Source organism: Rhinoderma darwinii, chromosome 3 (assembly GCF_050947455.1).
Source record: "Rhinoderma darwinii isolate aRhiDar2 chromosome 3, aRhiDar2.hap1, whole genome shotgun sequence".
Lineage (NCBI taxonomy): Eukaryota > Metazoa > Chordata > Amphibia > Anura > Rhinodermatidae > Rhinoderma > Rhinoderma darwinii.
Window position 1 is genome coordinate 209,407,759 of NC_134689.1, and position 17,757 is coordinate 209,425,515.

At 43.3% G+C, this 17,757-nt stretch overlaps 1 protein-coding gene across 1 annotated transcript in view; it reads left to right on the top strand.

The window, feature by feature from the left end:
• RSBN1L (round spermatid basic protein 1 like) overlaps positions 1 to 17,757 on the top strand; it is a 109,488-nt gene that overhangs the window by 3,403 nt on the left and 88,328 nt on the right. The gene's annotated exons all lie outside the window — the stretch shown is intronic.

A 17,757-nucleotide genomic window follows, 5' to 3' on the forward strand; every position in this document is an offset into this window, starting at 1 on the left:
GAACTCCACCGTTAGAGCGGGGTTGCGGCTGTGTAATACCACTATTGCCCCACTTCTGATCGCGCGCGCGCACTTGTTGTGCTTACGCAGTCAGCGCGATGTGGCCGGCGCTGCACTAATGAGCGGAGGTTCTGGAACTGAAGACATTCCATGGGGATGTTTTGCAGTTCGCCTGCCATGTTCTCTGTCTTCAGGGCCGGTGCTGCTGCTCGTTAGTGTAGCATCGGCCGCGTCGCATCTTGCTACTGACTACATTCATGTGTTGCTATGCTTAGCTTTGCGGCCGCACAGCTTAGTGTCGAAATCCATGAATTAACGGTATTGAACCGTTTGAGGGTGCACAGCATTGAAATAGTTTCCATATGTCGATGCATCCTGCAACCCTAATATGATCACATCCGGGTGAATTTGAGGAGAGATGGTTGCTCCTGTCACCACTCCACACTTGCTCTCATGTGCATAGTTTTTTTTTAAATTAATTTTGACGAGCAGATCACCTAATGTGCTGGAAACTGTCAGCTATATTCTGTAAAGCAATGGACCTGACTGATCTGCATCTATGGTGGAAAGTGACCTGTTGGAATGTACACAACAGCATGCAGATCCAGCATTGTCACCTTCACTGGATGCTAGACTGTCATCTGCTCTCGTCTAGCACTGCCAAGTTCTGCACTTCGTGTACCCATAGAATCTGTAGGACATCCAAAGAGAAACTCTGGTTATCACTGCATCTTTAATTTCGACCTAGGACCACTCACCATGTGGTTTTCACAACAAAATGTTTTTTGGCCTGTCAATAGCTTAGTTCTTAAAACAATTATTATTATTAAATATTATCTCTCCATCACAGGATCTAGTGCTCAGATTTACTTCAATGTGGAGACCATGCATGCATGGCCCGATCTCCTGTTTTATGTCGCTTTGATGGGTTATAAAACATTGTGCTATGAAAACCCTTTTAATAGTTGTCTAGTGTATAAAGTGTTATGTGAAGTGCATTACTGACCCTGGTATATCCACCATTCCAGTTATTCATTAGTTAAATTTTGTACTAACTTACTAATTCCACTTAATGATTGTCCGTATGACACTGCAATATGATGGATCAACCTAGCTTCATAGAGTCTTACATTTTAGAATTACTGCAGAACCCACTATTGGTACAGTAGCTTTTAGAATGCACCATGTTTGTTATTTTAAAGGTGCTCTATGCCCTGACAGAGGACCTGTCACCTCTCCTGACGTGTATCTAATAGTGATGCACGATGCATCGAAACTTCGATACTGTTTCGATACTGTGCATTCCCAAACGGTTCGATACCGTTATTTCATGTATTTCGATACTAAGCTGTGCGGCCGCACAGCTCCATATAGTAACACATGAATGTATGAGAGCGGGGCTGCAGCTGTGTGATCCAGCCATTGCCCCGCTCCTGAGTCCTGACAAGTGCACGCCGTTAGGATGAGGTGATGCGACCAGCGCCGCACTAATGAGCGGCGGCACTGAAGACAGAACATGGTGGGTGCACTGCAAAACATCCCCATGTTCTGTCCTCAGTGCCTGGACCGCCGCTCATTAGTGCAGCGCCGGCCGCATCACCTCGTGCTGACCGTGTGCACACTTGTTGTCAAGAGCAGGGCAATGGCTGTATTACACAGCCACAGCCCCGCTCTATAACGGCGGAGATCAGAGAAACCTCTCATCTCCACCGCTATTCCCCTGAATTCTGCGATCAAAGCTGATTGCAGCATTCAGTGGTAAATGAGAAGGGAATGCCCCTTTTGGATCGCGTGACAGGGAATTCCTGTGACGCGATCGAGGGTCATACCATATATGGGCAGACAGCCCAGGGTCCATTGAAGGACCCCAGGGCTGTCTGACCAGATTTCCTGTTAGGGCATACTTAGGTATCAGTACACAGGCTAATGTACTGGCATATAGATATATGCCAGTACATTAAAGTTTAATAATAAAAAGTAAAAAAATAAAGTAATGTAAAATAAAAATAAAAAACACACACACATTACAATAAAAATTAAAATAAGTCTCGATACATAAAATACACACATTCGGTATCGCCGCGACTGTAATAACACATTTATAGCGTCATTCATGTTTACTCTGTTATAAAATACAAAACTGCTTTCTTTCACTTATTAATGTGAGGCACGAGGTATTATGAATTTTGAACCTCCATGTGCCTCATATTAATAGTAATTAACCCCATCATGTACCTCACACATTAACCCAATGTTGTCCATTATGTGAGGCATGTGGAGGTTCAAAATTCATCACACCACGTGCCTCCCATCAGAAAACGGAAGAACTTTTTTTATTATTATTATTGGCAAAAGTATCGTTTAGGTATCGAGTATCGCAACACTACACAAAGTATCGGTATCGAAGTCCAAATTCTGGTATCGTGACATCCCTAGTATCTAAGAGTGACTACTTGGATTTCCTTTAAAATCACAATTCTGGAGCATCTTTTTGAGGAACTGTGCGTTGTGCCAATCCTCTGTTTTTCCTCATAGAAATGTATGAATATATTGACAGCTGGGTTTTGTCATTCCCCTTGTCAAATGGGCGTGTCCCTACAGTTTGAAACTGTCAGCACTGATTGGATGATGTCAGACTGTGTAGGGACACACCCCCAACAGGTAACTTCCAGTTGTCAAATTATAGAAGGAATAACGGGAACGGTACAACGCAGAGTTTTAAAAAAATAAATAAAAATGCAAAAAACGTTATTTTATGGGTAATACAGGTTTCTATTAAATCAGACCTGTCAGGAGATGTGAGATATCTTTAAGTTGTAGGGATTAAAATAACAACATTTTAATACTGTAACTTCTTAAAGGGCTTGTCTGGGATTTAATTACTTTGTGTTAATGCTTGCAATTTATAAATGTAAATACAATTGTAATATACTTACATTTTCCAGATCCTGCCGTGGGGAACTTGACGGGTGACGTCACTCTCTGCACTGGCTCTGGCCGATTTGTTGATCTTGATTTATTTTCGGGGTATACGACACGTCACTTGTCAAGTGGTGTATATCGGCTTGTTCTGCTTCACAGCCCGTAACGCGCATGCGCTGTCACTGCTGTTCTCGCGCTACCTGCTGTTCTTGAGACAACAGCAGGGGCCGCGCATGCGCGTTACAACAGAACAAGCCGATATACCCCACGTCCGTGTCGTATACCCGGAAAATAATTCAAGATCAACAAAGCGACCAGAGCCAGTACAGATAGTGACGTCACCAGTCAAGTTCCCCACGGCAGGATCTGGAAACGGGGCCACTTTGGAAAATGTAAGTATATTACAAATGTATTTACATTTAGAAATTACAAGCATTAACACAAAGTAATTAAATCCCAGACAAGCCCTTTAACTCCTTCCCGCTTTTGCCACTTTTGGCCTTCCTGACAGAGCCTCATATTTCAAATCTGACATGTTTCACTTTGCGGTAATAACTTCGGAATGCTTTTAACTATCCAAGTTTTCTTGTGACACATTGGACTTTGTTACTGGTAACATTTTCTCGGTACATTTAGTATTTAGTTGTGAAAAACACCAAAATTTAGTTAAAAATGTCAAAAATTTGCATTTTTGTAAATGTATCTGCTTCGCAGATATACCACACAAAATGTTGCTAATTAGCATCCCCCATATGTCTACTTTAGATTGGCATCGTTTTTTGAACATCCTTTTATTTTCTAGGACGTTACAAGGATTAGAACTGTAGCAGCAATTTCTCACATCTTCAAGTACATTTCAAAAGCCTATTTTTACAGGGGCCAGTTCAGTTGTGAAGTGGCTTTTAGGGCCTTATATATTAGAAACTCCCAATAAGTCATCCCATTTTAAAAACTGCACCCCTCAAAGTATTCAAAACAGCATTTAGAACGTTTCTTAATCCTTTAGACGTTTCACAGGAATTAAAGCAAGTAGAGGTGAAATTGACAAATTTCATATTTTTATTTTTTATTTTTTTTGCAGAAATTCATTTTTAATCCATTTTCTTGTAACACAAAGTTTTACCAGAGAAACGCAACTCAATATTTATTGCCCAGGTTCTGCAGTTTTAGGAAATATCCCACATGTGGCCCTACAATGCTAATTGACTGGAGCACCGGCCTCAGAAGCAAAGGAGCACCTAGTGGATTTTGGGGCCTTCTTTTTACTAGAATATATTTTAGGCACCATGTCAGGTTTGAACAGGTCTTGTGGTGGCAAAACAGTGGAAACCCCACAAAAGTGACCCCATATGGGAAACTAAACCACTTAAGGTAATTATCTAGGGGTATAGCGAGCATTTTGACCCCACAGGTTTATTGCAGAAATTATTGGAAGTAGGCTGTGAAAATGAAATATGAAAATGTTAGCTTAGCAATTTTTTTCTCATTTCCACAAGGACTAAAGGAGAAAAAGCTTTTCTCCCGAGTAAAACAGTACCCCACATGTGGTCATAAATGGCTGTTTGGACACATGGCAGGGCTTAGAAGGCAAAGAGCACTATTTAGCTTTTGGAGCTCAAATTTAGCATGAATTGTTTGCGGAGGCCATGTCGCATTTGCAAAGCCCCTGTGGGCTTTGCGACAAAACTGTGAAAACACCCAAAACGTGATTTCATTTAGGAAACTACACCCCTTGAGGAATTCGTGTGTAGTGAGCATTTTGACCCCACAGGTGTCTCATAGATTTTGTTTGAATTGGGCAGTGAAAATAAAAATTTCTCCAGTAAGATGTAGCTTTAGCTCAAAATTTTTTAATTTTCTCAATAAATAAAGGAGAAAAAGCACCCCATCATTTGTAAAGCAATTTCTCCCGAGCACGTCAATACCCCATATGTTGTCATAAACTGCTGTTTGGGCACACGGCAGGGCTCAGAGGGGAAGGAATGCCATTTCGCTTTTGAAATGCAGATTTTGCTGTATTGGTTTCTGGTCGCTATGTCACATTTGCAAAGCCCCTGTGGGACCAAAACAGTAGAAACCCCCCAGAAGTGACCCTGTTTTGGAAGCTACACCCCTCAAGGTAAAATGGGATTGTTTCCATAGATATGCCAATACGTAGTGCCCAGCTTGTGCCACCATAACAAGACAGCTCTCTAATTATTATGCTGTCTGTCCCGGTTTTAGAATTCCCCTATATGGGGCCCTAATCTTTTGCCTGGACATTCGACCGGGCACAGGAGTGACCGCGTACCATGCGAAATTGAGGCCTAATTTGGCGATGTACAAAGTATTGGTTCACAATTGCAGAGGCTCTGATATGAAATAATAAAAGAAACCCCTGAGACGTGACCCCATTTTGGAAACTACACCCCTCAAAGCATTTATTAAGAGGTGTAGTGAGCATTTTCACTCCACAGGTCTTTTTCAAAAATTATTGCGCTGCGGATGGTGCAAAGTAAACATCCCCAGATATGTCATTTCAGTGGCAAATATGTCGTCGTGCCCAGCTTATTGCGCTGGAGACACACACCCCAAAAATTGTTAAAAGGGTTCTCCCAGTTATGGTGATGCCATATATGTGGAAGTAAACTGTAGGGCTCAGAAGGGAGGGAGCACCGTTTGGCTTTTGAAGCGTAAATTTTGATTGGTAGTAGTTTTGTTTGGGGTTTTACTGGTATTTCAGTTTATAATATGGGGGTATATGTAAGCCAGGCAGAGTACAGGGGCATAGTCAGGTGGTATAATAATGGGGTAAAAACAAACAATAAAATAATCCATAGATATTTGTTACGCTGTAAAGCAATTCTTCATGCACAGGCGAGTGTCGCACTGATAAATGGCATCCTTTCTTATCTCTCTTGGTCCATACTCTGCAGTTTGGGGAATTTTGCTGGGAGGTGTTGTCCTGGTATAATACAGGTAGGGATGTCACGATACCAGAATTTGGACTTCGATACCGATACTTTGTGTAGTATTGCGATACTCTATAAGAAAACTATACTTTTGCGAACAACAATAATAATAAAAAAGTTCTTCCATTTTCTGAGGTGAGGCGCATGGAGTGATGAATTTTGAACCTCCATGTGCCTCACATTAATAGTAATTAATTCCATCATGTGTCTCAGTCCTAATGGACAACATTGGGTTAATGTGTGAGGTACATGATGGGGTTAGTTACTATTAATGTGAGGCGCATCGAGGTTCAAAATTCATAATACCTCGTGTCTCACATGAATAAGTGAGAGTAGTTTTTTATTTGATAACCGCGTAAACATAAATGACGCTATAAATGTGTTACGGTCGTGACGCTACCGAATGTTTGTATTTTATGTATTGAAACTTATTTTATTGTATTGTTGTGTGTGTGTGTTTTTTTTTAATTACATATATCTATATGCCAGTACATTACTAAGGCGGGATTCACACGGCAGGGTTTCCCGGCCGGGTGCCGGCCGTTCATAAATCGGCCGGCACCTGGCTGCATTAGGAATAATAGACCCCTAATGGGGCTATTCACACGACCGATTTTTTTTTGACGGGACGGGAAAACCGGCCGTCAAAAAATGGGACATGCCCTATTTTCGGCCGGGTACCCGGCCACCCGGCTCCCATAGAAGTCTATGGGGCCGGGTAATACACGGCCATCACCGGAATGTGTACCGAGTGATGGCCAGGTCTACCGTCGCTCGTGCACTCTCTCCTCCTCCTCACAGCGCAGAGTACATGTGAGGAGGAGGAGTTGATGCCATTCGGACGAATGGCTACGCTGGAGATACTGTGTGGCAGGGCCGGGGTGTACAGCAGGTGGAAGGGAGCGCTGCGCTGGCTCCCTTCCCCTGCTTGTTACGGTTCCCGACCGCTGGCTGTGTTTTTGCGGTCAGGGTCCTTAAAACCCGAGCCATAGACTTTTTACAGCTCAGGTTTTAACTTGCTGCCCGCGCGATCGGACAGCTGAATGTCGGGTCTCCGGCTGTCAGAGACTGCCGGGGACCCTGAGAGGATAGAAGCAGCTTTCGCTGCTTCTGTCTTCTCCGATGTCTTTTTACACAGCGCTCAAAGAACGCTGTGTATAGGAATAGAGACAGCAGCAGCGGCGCTGTCTCTATTCCTCCCGGTGATCATGTGACTGGTCACATGATCGCCGGGTGCCGTTAGTGACAGACTGCTGCTGGGTCTAACTAGACCCAGCACAGCCCTATTAGTGACAATCGTCACTGTGAGAGGGCTGATTTCCCCTGTAAATATTAAAAGTTCCAAAAAGGTCTTTTTTTACCTTTTGAGGGACAGACCATAATAATAAAAAAATAAGTAAAGTGCAAAAAATTCATCCGTTTAAAAAACGGTCAGGGAAAAAACCGGATGCAAATCGGCCGGTAAAAACGGCAACACGGCCCGGAACGGATGCAAACCGGCCGGGAAAATCGGCAAAAAACGGCCGATTTTCCCAACCGACACTCGGACCCTGTCGTGTGAATGAGGCCTAATAGTACACAGGCAGTTGTTAGAACATGCCTAAGTCTGCCCTAACAGCAGGAAATATGGTCAGACAGCACTGGGGTCCTTCAATGGACTCTGAGCTGTCTGCCCATACATGGTATGGCCCTTAATCGCGTCACAGGAATTCCCTGTGACACGATCCAAAGGGCATTCCTCCTTCTCATTTTCCCCTGAATGTTGTGGTCAACTTTGATCACAGCATTCAGGGGAATAGCGGCGGAGGTCACAGGTTTCTCTGATCTCCGCTGTTAGAGCTGGGCTGTGGTTGTGTAATAGCCATTGCCCCGCTCCTGACAACAAGTGCGCGTGCGGTCAGCATGAGGTGATGCGACCAGCGCTGCACTAATGAGCGGTGGTGCAGGCACCAAAGACATAACATGGGGGTGTTTTGCAATGCACCCGCCATGATCTGTCTTCAGTGCCGGCGCTCATTGGTGCAGTGCCTGACGCATCACATCATGCTTACCACGCACGCACCACTCAGGAGCGGTTCACAGCATCGTATCGAAATACATGAAATAACGGTATCGAACCGTTTGAGGGTGCACGGAATCTAAACAGTATCGAAGTTTCGATGCATTGTGCATCCCTAAATACGGGCACCCTCAGTTCCAGCAGATATGTTTGGGCCCTCCCCTTACTGGTTCCCTAATTTTAGGGCCTCGATAAATCGTCTCTTGAAACAGAAGAAATGTTCCCCTCGGGCCGACACAACTGCATATTTTTATTTCCTAACTTATTGGAGCCTTAACTAATTTTATTTTTCATAGATGTAGTGGCATGAGGGCTGTTTTTTGCGGGACAAGCTGTAGTTATTATTGGTACAATTTTGGGGTGCATGGGACTTTGATTTTTTTTATCCTATTTTTTGGGATGCAAGGTGTCCAAAAAACAGCAATTCTGGCATAGTTTTTTTTTTTTTTATACAGCGTTCACCAAGCGTTATAAATTACATGTTAACTTTATTCTGCGGGTCAGTACGATTTTGGCGATACCGGACTTTTTTATGTTTTGCACAATAAAATTACTTTTTTTAAAATAATGTATTTTTCTGTCACCATGTTGTGAGAACCATAACTTTTTAATTAATTTTTTTGTCGACGGAGCTGTATGAGGGCTTGTTTTTTTGCGAGATGAGCTATAAATTTTATAGGTACAATTTATTGGTATATGTGACTTTTTGATCATTTTTTATTTACGTTTTTGTAGGGCAATGTGACCAAAACAGGCATTATTTTTTACAGGTTTTTATTTACGCCGTTCACCGCGTGGAATACATAACATAATATTTTTTATAGCTTAGGCCGTGACTGTCGCAGCGATACCAAATATGTATGGCTTATTTTTTTTTTTCAATAATAAAGGACTTGATAAGGGAAAAAGGGCCATTGTGTTTTATTGAAACGTTTATTATATTTTTTACAACTTTTTGTTTTTTCACTTTTTTTTACCCTTTTCTTTAGTCCCACTAGGGCACTTGTTTTTTTTTAAATTACATTACACTACCTATATAGTGCAATGTATTCAATCTGTCAGTCATTCACTGACAGTAATGCTTTTTATTTGAAAAAACAATCTATTTTCACAACGTTAGGAGCGATTTTGGTTTATGCTAATGAGCTTTCTTAATGCCTAAGTGGGCGTATTTTTACTTTCGACCAAGTGGGCGTTGTACAGAGGAGTGCATGATGCTGACCAATCGGCATCATGCACTCCTCTCCATTCATTTACACTGCACTAGCGATATAGTTATATCACTATGTGCAGCTACATACACAAGCCCTAACATTACTACAGTGTCCTGATAATGAATACACATGACCATCCAGCCTGCATGTCATGTGTATTCAGAATCCTGACACTTCTGACTCTTTTTTTGTGAGATTCCGGCAAGTGAAACCAAATCTCTCGAGATTACGAGGTAAACGAGATTTGGTTTCACTTGCCGGAATCTCACAAAAAAGATTCAGAAGTGTCAGGATTCTGAGTACACATGACGTCCAGGCTGGATTTCATGTGTATTCATTATCAGGACACTGTAGTAATGTTAGGGCTTGTGTATGTAGCTGCACATAGTGATCTAACTATATCGCTAGTGCAGTGTAAATGAATGGAGTGCATGATGCCGATTGGTCAGCATCATGCACTCCTCTGTACAACGCCCACTTGGTCGAAAGTAAAAATACGCCCACTTGGGCATTAAGAAAGCTCATTAGCATAAACCAAAATCGCTCCTAACGTTGTGAAAATAGATAGTTTTTCTAAATAAAAAGCATTACTGTCACCTACATTACAGCGCCGATCTCCTTATATAGGAGATAGGGCACTTATAATGTGGTGACAGAGCCTCTTTAAATGCAGCGATCGCTTTTGACTGCTGCATTTAATTAATTAATGGCGGGGATCGAAGCTTACTTCGGTCCCGCCATTACATCAGGGTGTCAGCTGTAAGATACAGCTGACATCTGGGGATGATGGCACCGACTCAGATTCTGAGCCAGTGCCATGCATTTGTCGTAAGTATACGACATTTTGCGGGAAGCACTGACTTGCCATGACGTATATTTACGACAAATGAAGGGAAGGGGTTAATATACCTTGTTTTTAAATGCATGTTTCGAGCACTGGGATTTGCTTTGTGGGGTTGTTTTATTTACACAACTGTCTTTTATACAGGTAGCTCTGTGGATAGGATATTTTCATAACCTGTGTCTGTTAGGGAGGCTGCGGGGAATTTGCGTTCCCTGCCTTGTTCTACCCTCTTAACAGCGTGATAAGTTATACATAGTGAACATATACGTTAACATGCATTTGGCTAAAGGTTTCCCGACAGACCTTGTTCTTTCATTGCAAAACTAGAATGATCTTTCTGATGTGTAGCCCTAGGTTTAGTGTTATAACTGAAGCTTTTCTGCTGTAAGCTCTTTTGACTGTAGGACCATGTTGCTGAAAGCCGAAAACTTCTGGAACCCAAAATTCACCCACCAGCAGGAACTGTTGTCCTGCAAACTTCAGGGCAAGGGGGTAGAATATGGAGAGAAGAGTTATTGCTTTACCCTCTGTTCTATGCACTCTGGTCACGGTGGATTTTCCTGTGGAGCAGGCAATTGTACCTGACCATCTTCTTGTTAGGCCATTTGTGTTTTTCTGTTTTGGCTGGTAAATGTTCCGTACTTAGCACGTGGATGCGGCGTACGTCTATATTTCAATGATGTTGTAGTGCACCATAAATGGAAGGTTAACGTAACTCTCACACCCAGCCCCCCTGGTAGCTAATGCCACCCAGCCCCCCTGGAAGCTAATGCCACCCAGCCCCCCTTGTAGCTAATGCCACCCAGCCCCCCTGGTAGCTAATGCCACCCAGCCCCCCTGGTAGCTAATGCCACCCAGCCCCCTGTAGTTTGCACCCATCCCCCTCCTTCCAGGAGAATTCACTGACTTCAATGTCCATATATGGACAGTGTAGTCACTGACTTCTCCTGGAGAGGAATTCCCGGCCACAGGGTCGGTGATTCCGCTTCAGAAGTGAGTGATGTCGCTGTGTCCATATATGGACAGTGTAGTCACTCACTTCTCCTGTAGCGGAATCCCCAATCCCCGGCCGGGGATTGGGGATTCCGACTCCTACAGGGAGCAAAAAAAAGACCCTTCTCCTCACATGCACTCTGCACTGTGAGGAGGAGGAGAGCGAGCGCGAGCGACGGAATACACGGCCATCACTCTGGACACATTCCGGTGATGGCCGTGTATTTCCCGGCCCCACAGACTTCTATGGGGGCTGGGTAAACGGCCGAAAATAGGGCATGTCCCATTTTTTGATGGCAAGATTTCCCGGGCCGTCAAAAAAATCGGTCGTGTGAATGGCCCCATTAGGGGTCTATTATTCCTAATGCAGACGTGTGACGGCCGATTTATGAACAGCCGTCACCCGGCCGGGAAACCTTGTCGTGTGAATAAGGGCTTAGAAGTAGATTGGGATGTGCTTATAATGTGTACACATCATTTTTCCCTGGTGCCATGAAGAAGCAGTTAAAAACAGTATAAAATACAGCATCTACATTGCTTAAAGAGGCTCTCACCGCATTATAAGCGCCCTATCGCTTACATAATATGATCGGCGCTGTAATGTAGATAAGTTTTTATTTTTATTTTGAAAAATGATAAATTTTCACCAAGTTATGACCTATTTTAGCTTTATGCTATTGACTTTCTTAATGCCCAACTGGAAAGTCATTAGCATAAAGCTAAAATAGGTCATAACTTCGTGAATATTGATCGTTTTTCAAAATAATAAAAAACGCATTTACATTACAGCGCCGATCAGATTATGTAGGAGATAGGGCATTTATAATCTGGTGACAGAGGCTCTTTAAAGAGGCTCTGTCACCAGATTTTGCAACCCCTATCTGCTATTGCAGCAGATCGGCGCTGCAATGTAGATTACAGTAACGTTTTTTTTTGGTTTTTTTTTAACGAGCATTTTTGGCCAAGTTATGACCATTTTTATATTTATGTAAATGAGGCTTTCTAAAGTACAACTGGGCGTGTTTAAAGTAAAAGTACAACTGGGCGTGTATTATGTGCGTACATCTGGGCGTTTTTACTTCTTTTACTAGCTGGGCGTTGTGTATAGAAGTATCATCCACTTCTCTTCAGAACGCCCAGCTTCTGGCAGTGCAGACACAGCGTGTTCTCGAGAGATCACGCTGTGACGTCACTCACAGGTCCTGCATCGTGTCAGACGAGCGAGGACACATCGGCACCAGAGGCTACAGTTGATTCTGCAGCAGCATCAGCGTTTGCAGGTAAGTCGATGTAGCTACTTACCTGCAAACGCCGATGCTGCTGCAGAATCAATTGTAGCCTCTGGTGCCGATGTGTCCTCGCTCGTCCGACACGATGCAGGACCTGGGGCAGGAAGTGACGTCACAGCGTGATCTCTCGAGAACATGCTGTGTGTCTGCACTGCCAGAAGCTGGGCGTTCTGAAGAGAAGTGGATGATACTTCTATACACAACGCCCAGCTAGTAAAAGAAGTAAAAACGCCCCGATGTACGCACATAATACACGCCCAGTTGTACTTTTACTTTAAACACGCCCAGTTGTACTTTAGAAAGCCTCATTTGCATAAATATAAAAATGGTCATAACTTGGCCAAAAATGCTCGTTTTAAAAAAAAAAAACAACAAACGTTACTCTTATCTACATTGCAGCGCCGATCTGCTGCAATACGAGATAGGGGTTGCAAAATCTGGTGACAGAGCCTCTTTAAAGAGGCTCTGTCACCACATTATAAGTGCCCTATCTCCTACATAAGGAGATGGGCGCTGTAATGTAGGTGACAGTAATGCTTTGTTTTTTTTAAATAAAATCTATTTTCACAACGTTAGGAGCGATTTTGGTTTATGCTAAGGAGCTTTCTTAACCCCTTAGTGACCAGCCCATTTTAGGCCCTAATGACCAAGCTATTTTATTTGTTTTTCTATAGTCGCATTCAAAGAGCTATAACCTTATTTTTTCGTCTACATAGCTGTATGAGGACTTGTTTTTTGCGGGATTAGTTGTGCTTTTTAATAGCACCATTTCTGGGTACATATAATTTTTATATTAACTTTTATTAACCTTTTTGGGGGGGATTATAAAAAAAACCTGAAATTCCGCCATTGTTCTATGCGTTTTTAAATTGACGCCGTTCACTATACGACGTAAATAACATGTTACTTTTATTCTATGGGTCGGTACGATTACGGCGATACCACATATGTAGAGGTTTTTTTATGTTTTACGACTTTTGCACAATAAAAACACTTTTGAACTAAAATTATTTGTTTTTGCATCGTCGCTTTCCAAGAGCCGTAACTTTTTTATTTTTCCATCAATGTAGTGAATTTTTGGGCTTGTTTTCTGCGGGACAAGACGTAGTTTTGAATGGTACTGTTTTGGGGTGCATGGGACTTATTGATTCATTTTTATTATGACTTTTTTGGGGGGCAATGGAAACAAATTGCAATTTCGCCATGGTTTTTTGCGTTTTTTTTTTATACGGTGTTCACTTTGCGGTTTAAATTACATATTAACTTTATTAATGGAGTCATTACGGTCGCGGCGATACCACATATGTGTACTTTTTTTTTTTTTTTTCTTACACTTTTACTAAATAAAACCACTTTTTATGGAAAAAAATGGTTTTATTTATTTTTTTACTCTTTATTAATAATCTTTATTTCACTTTGATGACTTATTTTATTAGTCCCATTAGGGGACTTTACTGTGCGATATTCCGATCGCTGCTATAATGCTCTGGTATACTTCGTATACCAGAGCATTATTGCCTGTCAGTGTAAATCTGACAGGCAATCTGTTAGGACGTGCCTCCGGCGCGTCCTAACAGGCATATGTCCAGGGCAGACCTGGGGGCTTTTATCAAGCTCCCGGCTGCTATGACACCCCATCGGAGTCCCGCGATTGCATTCGTGGGCCGCCGACGGGTGACAGAGGGAGCTCACTCCCTTTGTAAACAAAGTTAAATGCTGCGGTCGCTATTGACGGCGGCATTTAACGGGTTAAACGGCCGCGATCTAAGTAAACTTCGATCGCGGGCGTTGGAGCAGGAGCTCAGCTGTCATTAGACAGCAGAGCCCCGGCTCCTGCCTGCACGGGAGACCCGTGCAGGACTTAGACTAGGCTGACGTGAAAAGGCGTCAGCCTAGCCTAAAGCCCATTAGTGACCGACGTAAAAAGGCGTATTAGTGGTCACTAAGGGGTTAATGCCCAAGTGGGCGTATTTTTACTTTCGACCAAGTGGGCGTTGTACAGAGGAGTGTATGACGCTGACCAATCGGCATCATGCACTCCTGTCCATTCATTTACACTGCACTAGCGATATAGTTATATCACTATGTGCAGCTACATACACAAACCCTAACATTACTACAGTGTCCTGATAATGAATACACATGACCATCCAGCCTGGACGTCATGTGTACACAGAATCCTTACACTTCTGACTCTTTTCTGTGAGATTCCAGCAACGGAAACGAAATCTCGCGAGATTACGGAGGTAAACGAGATTTCGTTTACCTTGCTGTAAATCTCACAGAAAAGAGTCAGAAGTGTCAGGATTCTGAGTACACATGACGTCCAGGCTGGATGGTCATGTGTATTCATTATCAGGACACTAGTAATGTTAGGGCTTGTGTATGAGGCTGCACATAGTGATATAACTATATCGCTAGTGCAGTGTAAATGAATGGAGAGGAGTGCATGATGCTGATTGGTCAGCGTCATGCACTCCTCTGTACAACGCCCACTTGGTCGAAAGTAAAAATACGCCCACTTGGGCATTAAGAAAGCTCATTAGCATAAACCAAAATCGCTCCTAACGTTCTGAAAATTGTTTTTTTAAATAAAAAGCATTACGGTCACCTACATTATAGCGCCCATCTCCTTATATAGGAGACAGGGCACTTATAATGTGGTGAGAGAGTCTCTTTAAAGCAAAGAGACAGCGACACCGTTTTATAGTGGCCTAACCTTTTCGATGCAATAAGTACAAACAGTAGGTTACGTTCACGCAATCTATTGTTGCGGATTTCTTCTTCCCCATTGAATTTAATGAGGAAAATCTGCAACAAATCTGTGCACTTTTGACAGCACATATTGACCTACTGTGGATTTAAAAATCCGCACCACAGGTACATCTTTTGCATAGCAAAATCTGCAAGTCTAGATAGTTTAGGATAAACACTACACTGTACTGGCGCTTCCATCACAACACTTCCTTTTGTCTTTGTACACCCAGCTGCCAGTCACTGGATGTAAATGTGACGACATGTCATTGCTGGAGGCCGGGGTGTGCAAAGATTGAGGCAGGCGTTGCCATGGGAGAGTGCCAGGGAAGGTGAGACTGTTTTTTTTTTTGTTTTTTTTAGCAAACGGTTGTCCGGTGTTCTGCAAGGAGTTTTCCACTGCAGATTCCCCTGTCGGCAGTCTTGTTGCGAAAGTCTTCGGCAACAAATTTCTTACGTGTGAACGTAACATTATAGTCCATGCTGATCGCCCAGAGAAAGGGGAGCACAGCTGAGGAAGTGGCATGGCGCTTTCCAAACACCTCTTCTACTTTGTGCCAGCGACCTGCTGGGCGTCACAGCAATCAGACAGCAGCCTAGCAATATGCCAGCACTATCCGTGGTGAGCCAACCACTTTAACCCGTCATAAACAGTATGCTGCCCTCATGGAGGACAGCATAATGTAGTGACAGACATGCTGATTTCGGCAGTCTCTCACTCATTTGCTTAAATTAACCCATTTTTAAAAACGTACCTAGAGAACCTGGGCAGCGCCGCCAGAGATGAGTCTGGAGTATTCGTGAGCTGCAGCGAGCTCTGCCCACTTGCTGTTTTCTCCACCCACTCTCCGCTGATTGACAGATATCTCCCTATTACTGTGCATTGGGAGATATGTCATTCAGCGGAGATCGGATAGAGCTTGCAGCTGCCAATAAATATGCCAAACTCCTCTCTTGTGGCTCTTCAGGTAAGTTTTCTCAAAAATGGGTTCACTTAAAGAGGCTCTGTCACCAGATTTTGCAACCCCTATCTGCTATTGCAGCAGATCGGCGCTGCAATGTAGATTACAGTAACGTTTTTATTTTTTAAAAACGAGCATTTTTGGCCAAGTTATGACCATTTTTGTATTTATGCAAATGAGGCTTGCAAAAGTCCAAGTGGGCGTGTTTAAAGTAAAAGTCCAAGTGGGCGTGTATTATGTGCGTACATCGGGGCGTTTTTACTAGCTGGGCGTTCTGACGAGAAGTATCATCCACTTCTCTTCAGAACGCCCAGCTTCTGGCAGGGCAGACACACAGCGTGTTCTCGAGAGATCACGCTGTGTCGTCACTCACTTCCTGCCCCAGGTCCTGCATCGTGTCGGAAGAGCGAGGACACATCGGCACCAGAGGCTACAGATGATTCTGCAGCAGCATCGGCGTTAGCAGGTAAGTCGATGTAGCTACTTACCTGCAAACGCTGATGCTGCTGCAGAATCAACTGTAGCCTCTGGTGCCGATGTGGCCGACACGATGCAGGACCTGGGGCAGGAAGTGAGTGACGTCACAGCGTGATCTCTGGAGAACACGCTGTGTGTCTGCACTGCCAGAAGCTGGGCGTTCTGAAGAGAAGTGGATGATACTTCTCATCAGAACGCCCAGCTAGTAAAAGTAGTAAAAACGCCCCGATGTACGCACATAATACACGCCCACTTGGACTTTTACTTTAAACACGCCCACTTGGACTTTTGCAAGCCTCATTTGCATAAATACAAAAATGGTCATAACTTGGCCAAAAATGCTCGTTTTTAAAAAATAAAAACGTTACTGTAATCTACATTGCAGCGCCGATCTGCTGCAATAGCAGATAGGGGTTGCAAAATCTGGTGACAGAGCCTCTTTAAGCAAATGAGTGACAGACCGCTGAAATTATACTTAGTGAGGGCAGCATAATGTCAATGACAGGTTCCCTTTAAAGGACCAGTGAATTCCAAGTCCTATGAAAAAAATTCTTCATCAGGATGTCCGAAGATGTATAGCCATTGCAACATGACAATTGTCCAGAACATAGGAGAAGCTCATACAAAATAATTTCTGTATTTCAGAAATTTAGGTTCAAGTCTTTATTCTCATTATTATTGGGAAAAAAAACCTCACTTTTTTTCTAATGTGGCTTTTGGCCGCTCGTTTTTTAACGAGCAAGGAAAAAAATAAAAATGAAAAACCTGGAACTACCACTATGTGTTAAAGGGAATGAATGTGTCAGCCAATTTTAGCCATCTCTAAAGAGAAAAAATTTTTTTTTTTTGGTAATGTTTATTTTTTTCATATTTCCCACGGTTGGCCAACAGATTTGGTAAAGACCAGCAACCGGTAAAACAGTTGCTGTAAGTTTGGCCTGGCCCCTCTCCCTGCTGGTGACCTCACACATCGCCTTAGTTTCTGGCTATATTAGAGAGGACCTGGTTATTTTAGTACCACTGCAGTGCCTTTTTGTTGGTGTCTTCACAGTCGTAAAGCAAACAGCAGTGAAGTACACCAGCGCGGTGATCACAGGATACTTATGAGGTAGCCACGCCACGTTTTTGACTGCGGCGACTGTGACCCCAGACATGCATGTTGCCGGAAGCTGTGATGATCACTTTTGGCAGCGGCTTCCAACAATGTGTGCCTGGGGTCACCATCACAGCAGTGAAGATGGTGAGGCCGGGCTCCAGAATTATGCCGCCTTGCTCCCCCCTCCTACTACTCA